Source organism: Cephus cinctus, unplaced genomic scaffold, assembly GCF_000341935.2.
Source record: "Cephus cinctus unplaced genomic scaffold, Ccin1 Ccin1_scaffold0401, whole genome shotgun sequence".
Taxonomy (NCBI): domain Eukaryota; kingdom Metazoa; phylum Arthropoda; class Insecta; order Hymenoptera; family Cephidae; genus Cephus; species Cephus cinctus.
Window position 1 is genome coordinate 1,054,116 of NW_014333085.1, and position 7,665 is coordinate 1,061,780.

The 7,665-nt window shown below is 41.9% G+C and overlaps 1 protein-coding gene across 3 annotated transcripts in view; it reads left to right on the plus strand.

Annotated features, from left to right (window-relative positions):
• Positions 1-4,626: 4,626 nt before the first annotated feature.
• LOC107267421 (protein eva-1 homolog C) overlaps positions 4,627-7,665 on the plus strand; it is a 106,365-nt gene continuing 103,326 nt past the window's right edge. For all 3 annotated transcript variants that reach the window (XM_015739119.2, XM_015739120.2, XM_015739122.2), the window contains exon 1: positions 4,627-4,864. The gene's annotated coding sequence lies outside the window, so the exon portion shown is untranslated. The remainder of the gene's footprint in view (positions 4,865-7,665) is intronic.

Sequence of the window (7,665 nt, forward strand, 5' to 3'; positions counted from 1 at the left end):
GATATCAATCGATTTCATGCTAATGCGATAGCTTCGGGTAAGAGCGGGTCTTAAGTAAAAAGCGATTGGGACTCTTTGGACCTAAATTAGGGAAATCCGTGCTGTTGGGTAATTTTAATTTATCAGTCTCGTTGAACGATTAATAATGCATGAGTAATAGTAGCCTTTTTCTCGCTTGATTTAATCACCCGCCATTACTGTCTTCTTGTAATTAATGGGTCTGTTTAAAGAAATGACTAATGAATCTTTGTAATAATTTTCAATTGTCTAACATCGTAAAAGTGCCTTTCGCGTAAATGGGGTAGGGATCACGGTGTAAGTGAGCTCCATCTAAATACAAGACATCAGTCCAATACACTGTTATCATACGTATAAAACTAAAGATCTTCGTTATCTCGATCGAAAGTCTTATATCATAAAAATTCAAAACAGTCGATATGGAAAAATTATCAAATTTTCAAATTTTCAAATTTTAACATTCAGCTCTGTCTCGAGTGACTCGATCGATTCGATTGTAACTTTTGATCGGTCGCCCAAGAGTACTTGGGAGCTATAGAGACCAGGTACAAGCTCATGGTAGCCGTTAGGCTCCGAGGCACAGCGAGCGCCTTAGACACAGAGGAAAATGAAGTCTTCTAATTACGAGGGATCGTTAAAATTGCATAGCGAATTACCTGGCTGCTTCTTTATTCATAGATTCTTTGCTTCCGCTGAATTTTAGTCTCGTTCAACGAACCACTGACGTATTCGTAGCGTTGGCTGTATTTACCTTGATCCATGTGAAATATTATCATCCTTCGCAAGTGCCAGCAAGATCTCACAACTCGGATGATCGAGTCGAATAGTAATGATTTTTAATCAAAAACCGTTATCATCCATTTTCGAATTTCTAAAATGAGATAACTTTGAAAGGATTGGTTATTCAAATAACAAAGCCCAATAAATGTCATTAGAAAATAAATAGCATGATCTATTGCGGTATCTAGGGCAAGAGATCTTTTGGCCCTGCTCAGTTCCTTCGGTGGTAATCGAGGCGAATCCGTTTGCGAAGGTATTTCAAATAGACATGGGATTTGGGGGATAGGGACAGGAATAGGGTTGCACCGCAACACTCCCGACACCCCGTAACACCCCGTAACACCCCTCGAAAACCAGTCTCGTTCGAGGGTAGATAAGTTAACGCGCATCCCCGCTTCTGTTCTCGAGATCGAACCCATTAAGGGTAGCGAATAAGCCACCCCTAACTACGCGTCCAACATGTAAAGAGTTGTCTGGAGTCTGAATCGGCCACATCAAGTCTGGCTTACAAATGGCCGTCTCTCCTCTCCTCTCTCGCTCAAGCAGTTTCTCCATTCGTATCCAAACTCCGGAACATCCTATCGACTGGGATTACAGGACTAAATACTTCCCCGAGAATTTACACGAGAAGCGATTTCCACTTCTGAGAGTATTTTATCGATCCCGAGTCGTGACGCTGCTTATTTTCGGATACTAAATGGGCGCGAGAGATGCATTTAAATGAGATGCTGCGCGAAACCTACGGAGAACAAAGACGTTTCGCCAATTCGAAATACGTCATTCTTATATAATTCATCGATAGTCCAATTTCGTTTTGTTTACTGCCAATTTTCCGGAATCCCAATGCACTGTGGGTACATGGTATTTATTCGGCTACAAATTTGCCGGACGGATCGTCGTGATTTGCGTATTGTATACTGGCGAACGTTAATCAGCTGTGGCGACCATTGTGGTCTGCACTCTCCGCATTCACGTTTTATTATCTTTTTTTTTTAATCCCGAACGTCCGTCCGTCTGTAGGCAATCGGAAGGGGAATTGTGAGTATCGTTTTGTAAGCTCCTGTGGTACTGTAGGGATCTGCAAAATTTTCGTTGTAAAGTACATTTCTCCCATTGCCCAAGTGGAATGGACGTATTTAAAAATCATTACCTTTGTTTATGTAGCTGAAAGGCGATTTTAAGTTATTTTGGTAGTTTTTGCCGAGGCAGTTGAATTTTTTTTTTTCAAAATTTTATTCGAGTCTACTGCCAATTCTCACCGTGGGTACTTGCCCGTAAGAGAAACGCGAGTTTAGACACGGTGCCTTACGAGAAGGAGAAACGTAAAGATAAAGATCAAGATAAATATAAATATAAAGGAGAAACCACTGTTAGCTGAGATTGAACCGTAACGTCGCGTCCGCGTGATACGAAAGTGATAAAAATGAAATTCCGAAGGGGATAGAGAAAGAGAGAGAGGTGGCGAGGATAAAGGAAAGAAAAGAAAAAGGAATATTTTGCTTAAATGTCACAGAAATGTTTTGGCCTTAAAAGTGAAGAAAAACATGGGGGAATATTGCGGCGGATTCTCTCTTGTAATATGAACAGCCGCCATATGGCTATATGTATGTATATGCTGTAACAGCTGTTATATGCCAGTCTTAAATGAGTTGTAAGAGTGCCTTTCTCTCGTATATGGATTTATATTAGGTTTACAGAATCCACAGCCGTCCTGGCACGGCCGAGGAATTGCTTTTCGCATAACCATCAGACGAACGCTCAGTTTTGGAGGAACGAGGTAATTTCTATAAAACTGTACGGAAGTGGGAAAATGCGTTACACAGAATCTTGCTTGGCAAGAGAATTCGGCTACAGTGATATTTTAGCTCTATGAAACATATCTGTTATTCATTCAAATTCAAGGTATCTTGGAAATTCGTCCTAGTCGGTATTGCAGATCCGCACGCAAGGCCCTGCCGATAATGCAGTTAATAATTCTACAGCACAATTTTCCTACTGGATATTTGATATACGAAGGAAGAATATAAGAACAGAAACACCCTGACCCACCTCTCTTGGAATGTCTTTAAAAAAGATAAAAAAGCATTCGAATTCCCTGCCGATCCGATCGTACCGTTGCCATCCCCTCTGTACCCTCCTCCCTCCACCCTCGCTCACATCGAATTTCATTAACCAGCCCCGCTTGACGCGATTGCTCGATTCGTGGCTGAGAATATTATTCCAACAGTTTCCGGAAGGGTCATAGGTGAAGTGGCGCAGCTTGAGCTTTTCAAGACGACGAGTACACCTTCTCCATTCAATTATCCTCCCTTTCTCTCGCACTGACGGCGAATGAAATGATAACACTAGTTTTCAATTTGCGACGCGAGAGTACCCTTGCTCTCTGGCTTTTTTTTTCCAAAGGGTCCCAACCCTTATTTTGATATAGCCAAGCATAGGGATGACTTTTGGAGAACCTGCAAGAATAAACTTCTCTTCGATATCACATTGCTCTCTCTCTCTCTCTCTCACTCTCATGTTTCCCTCCTTCCTCGATATGATTTTTCCTATATCACCAAAATAATATAAATCTAGTAGCTCGATACCAACATAGCCTCGACATCCGAGCTGGGATCATCAGAGAATATATATATATATATATATATATATATATATATTAGTCTACAGGTTGGACGCGTATACAGCAGAAAAGTATTAAAAAAAATGTGTCCAGAAAAAGCAAAATGTTTGCCAATATATTTTTTTTAACCCATAAGCACTATATCCGCAGATATCATTCTTATCCCTGATCTCGATCTTTGAATAACAATAATCGAGAGTGGAATTTCTTTGGACCTCAGAGACAACGCGCGATTAAGGTGGTTCCGATGACGAGGAGGAATTTAGATCTCAGGAACTTTCGTTAGCCTCTGTCAGTATCTTGATCCATTCGAGATTCCGGAACACTGGCGAACCATTTGATAATATCCATTTATCACGATGGAAATCTGTGGGAACTTCAGTTCCGGCAATCAATCAATGTTCCGTTTAATGGAAAATCTTTCCGACTAATTCTCGGTGTCGTCCTCTTTCAAGTGGATTCTTTCTAACCTCTCGTTATCTGCCGCCTAAGCTCCGGTATCTGATTGGAATTACGAAAGCGGATAGGGAAAATATAATTGGGACTGTATGTTATTGATTGTTAGAAATTTTGGGTAAAAAAAATTTATGGAATTCAGAGTATGGTATGTGTTGCGTCATAATCTAACGGGATTTCTTATTTGACGAGTTAATAATGGACGCTACCGAGAGATGGCAGTTTAATATAATTCATAATTTATGCAAGAACGAAACTCATCAAGGTGTCATCTTTATCTATGGGATTTTGCTAATGGTTTAATCCTTTCTCCTTTAAGTCAGTTTCGTCGTGCGTCATCCTTTTTCAAATTTCTTTCTTCTTATTGCCTCGTGCCATATTGACCCATGTATCTCTATGGTAGTTCATAGTACGTATGTATGTCTATTTACTGTGGTTTTCGACCGACGGTCACGAGGTGACTCCAGCTACCGATAAAGACGACGTTCTCGCTTTCTGGCTCCCTCATAGTCGCCATCCTAAACAGAAGCTACGCTTTTGGATTTATTCGTACATTTACCCCAATGCTCTCGAAAGATTTGTTGTCGTTTAGTTGAGATCGAGATTCGCCAAGGAAGGCTCTCGATTTAGTTTAAACGGACGACTCGAGGGAAGGGATAGGAGTTACCGGCTATAAGGATCTCGACCAATCGGAATGTTTAATTCTCGTATTTGACTATTGTCAAATCAGTGTTGCCAGTCTGTCTCGGGACACCGATCGGGGTGCCTCGAGCTGCCTCGCGCTCTCGGGCCGTTTGTTTACATTTTTTCTAGCTGCGTTTCCTAGACGGTATGGGACGTTCGTGCTCGTGTAGTTCTCGCGATATTCAAAAAATCCTAACGATTTCTGCGGGTGTTTAGGACGTGCAGTGTTTTGCTATAGTGCAGTGCCCACCTGAGTGTCCTCTGGATGCAGTTCCCGGCCTTCGTGAATTAGCTGAACCAGCTTCGGTGAGTGCTCTTAATTTATTAATTGGATTTCGATTTTACAGCTCCGGTTCGATCTGCTAAGTTCTCTATCGATCGCTCTCCGTTTCCGGTACTATTTACCCGACGCTTCCTCCGAAAGTTTCGTTTGCTGATTTTACGCGTCCCCAGAAATTGAAAGGATTCGTTAAACTACCGTCTCTTCCCATAGATTCCGTCAGAGCTCTTTTTCTATACACACACGTGTATATCGAAAATTTACAAGGACTTTCTAGCTTTCGCACGACCTCCGTGATACTCTGCTGCGATTTTTGTCGCGAAATATCATTACGGTTTATCCTTTCAATTCTTTGACGTACAGTGTAAGCGAACTAGAGCCTTTGCCGTATTCGCATTTACATAGTGGAAGCGAATTTGCCACGGCGAACTGCTACCTGTACTTTGCCGCTCTTTATTGCTTTGTCGCTGGCTCAGCCACCGTTTTACATTCGCCGTAACTCTCACTTAGCCAGCCGAAAAACCACTGCTATAAAATCTATAGGGATTCGTTAGATTGGCATTTTTATGTAGGAACGAATTTCGCGAAAAATCTTTGAAATTTTTCACGTGTCACGAGAGCGAACGGGTCTCTCCAGGAGAGACAGGGAGAATATAAAGAAAAGTTGAAAATCAGAAATTTCGAGATTTTCAGGCAATCCAATCTTTTCGAAAATCTCCGTAGGGGCTACTACAATTTATTTCGACAATCCCATCTGTTTGCACCTTCAAACCATCAGAAATACTTATCCCCGGTAATTTGGTATTTTCGCAAATTTTCCGAAAGTCCAGGAAACGAGTGACGCGGGAATAAAAATTTCCTTGAGAGAATTTCAGTCTTTTCTTTTTTTTTGTCAGAGATAAAGAATACAAGCGAAGAAACGCAGAAGGCATTTTAATCAATCCTGCGATTCGGTGTGAACTGTACAAAGTTTCCAGATATATTAACATGGGCAACTAGCAGCGACACTTAACGAATTACCGAAAAGAAAGAAAAAGGATAAAAGTCTTTCGTTAACGTCAAATCCTCGCAAAGCCCGTGTATTACGCTGGCTGTTATTTTTATAAAATTGAAGTAACGGAGAAAAAATCCCACGCTGAGATTTGGAATTGGCTGAAAAAAAGTTTTTCGTTTAAGACAGAACAAAAAAGAATAAAAGTTCGAACCAGAGAGACGGAGACTGACCTTTCGCATCTGTCCTATAGCTCGTTAAGAGTTTCTCTTGATCTCAGGGAGCGTTTAATTTAAATATAGCAATCCAGGGTTCGTCTCCGTAGTATCGTCCAGCTCGTTGACTCAACCCCTGTGAAGTTAGCCCATCATTATGCTCATTTCAAAAAAATAGTTGGAGTTCTGATTGCCCGCAGAAGAGTTCTAGAGTTCCTGATGGTTTTTAGAAATAGTTCTGTCGATTAAATGTGAAAAATCGCGATTTAAAAAAATGATGGGCTAACTTCACGGCGCCCATCATTTTTGAAAAATTGTAATTTTTTTGGGAGTTCTGAACAGATTAACAATAGTTCTAGAGTTCTCTGTACTTTTTATCAATAGTTCCGGTCATTATCCGCTTGAAAATAAAGTTTGAAAAAATGCGTCAGCCCACCATCTTTTAGAAAATCGATTTTTTTGTAGTGTTCTAGATAGTTCTCAAAGAGTTCTAGAGTTCCCTATAGGTTTTGGGTACAATACAAATCCAGATTTCGTCAAAAAAATCATGTTGAAATGAGTATTTCAAAAAATCAATTAATCGTATAAAATCCGATACTCCCGAAATACTAGATGGATTAATCAAGTCCAGGTATTCGTTTTGTAGAACTCTTCGAGAACCATCCAGAACTCCCATCAGAACTCCTGGAACTCTTCATTCATTTTTTTTCTAGAATTGACTCACCCTGCTTCCCGTTCAATTATCTCTTCACGCGTCACGTCCAGATACACGTCATTAATATTTGTCAATGCCAACAACAATGTATAAGAAGCGTCCATCCGATTGGCGGGTCTTTCAAGTTATTTTTAAAAAATTCGTATAAAAACATCCCCAAATACACATAATCATAGGAGGGAGCGACCATCGCTCGACCACAGACCATACGAGCCCAGTCTCTCCCTCGGAGCTGCCAATTCTCTCTGAAAGTTTCACTGCTACTCGTCAAATCTACTAAAGCACTTGAAATCCTCCGAAAATACTATTCGCATCTTGGGAGTTGCATCCCCTGAATTCACCGAGACTCAGGACTCGAGTGACTTGGAATTGCGTCGCGATCGAATAATATTTCGCGTTAACGATACAGTTATCTTAAAGTGGCTTTATAGCGGCTAAATTCAGGTGGCACCCATATCTGTATAATGCGTCCCGTACAGTCGGCATTTACCTTGGAGATGGATGAGCAACGACACGTAGTTTCTGGGAACGGCGGATGCGACTGCAGCGCCACCGCACTCGGTGGCAATTCCCTGCCGATGTGTAAATCCTCACGTAACCCAGCTACGTTAAGCACGTAAATGTGGAAAGCTGCGTCTGCCTGGGCAACTGCAGCCGTCACAGCTCCGGAGTTGCCTCGATAGCTGGGTGGGTTGGTTGCCTGACGGCGAGACTCTCGAGAGGCTCGAACGTGCACCTGAAACTTTGAAGGCAAATGTCCCGGGGAGAATCTCGTGCGTAGTGGAGCGGAGGTATAAGCGCGAGAGCTCCGCCGGCGCTTTGCATTGCTGGAGATTCAAGCCGCTGAAGGGATTTCAGGAGGGTAGGAGAAAGAGGGAGAGGGTGGAGGAAGAGGGGGGGGGGGGG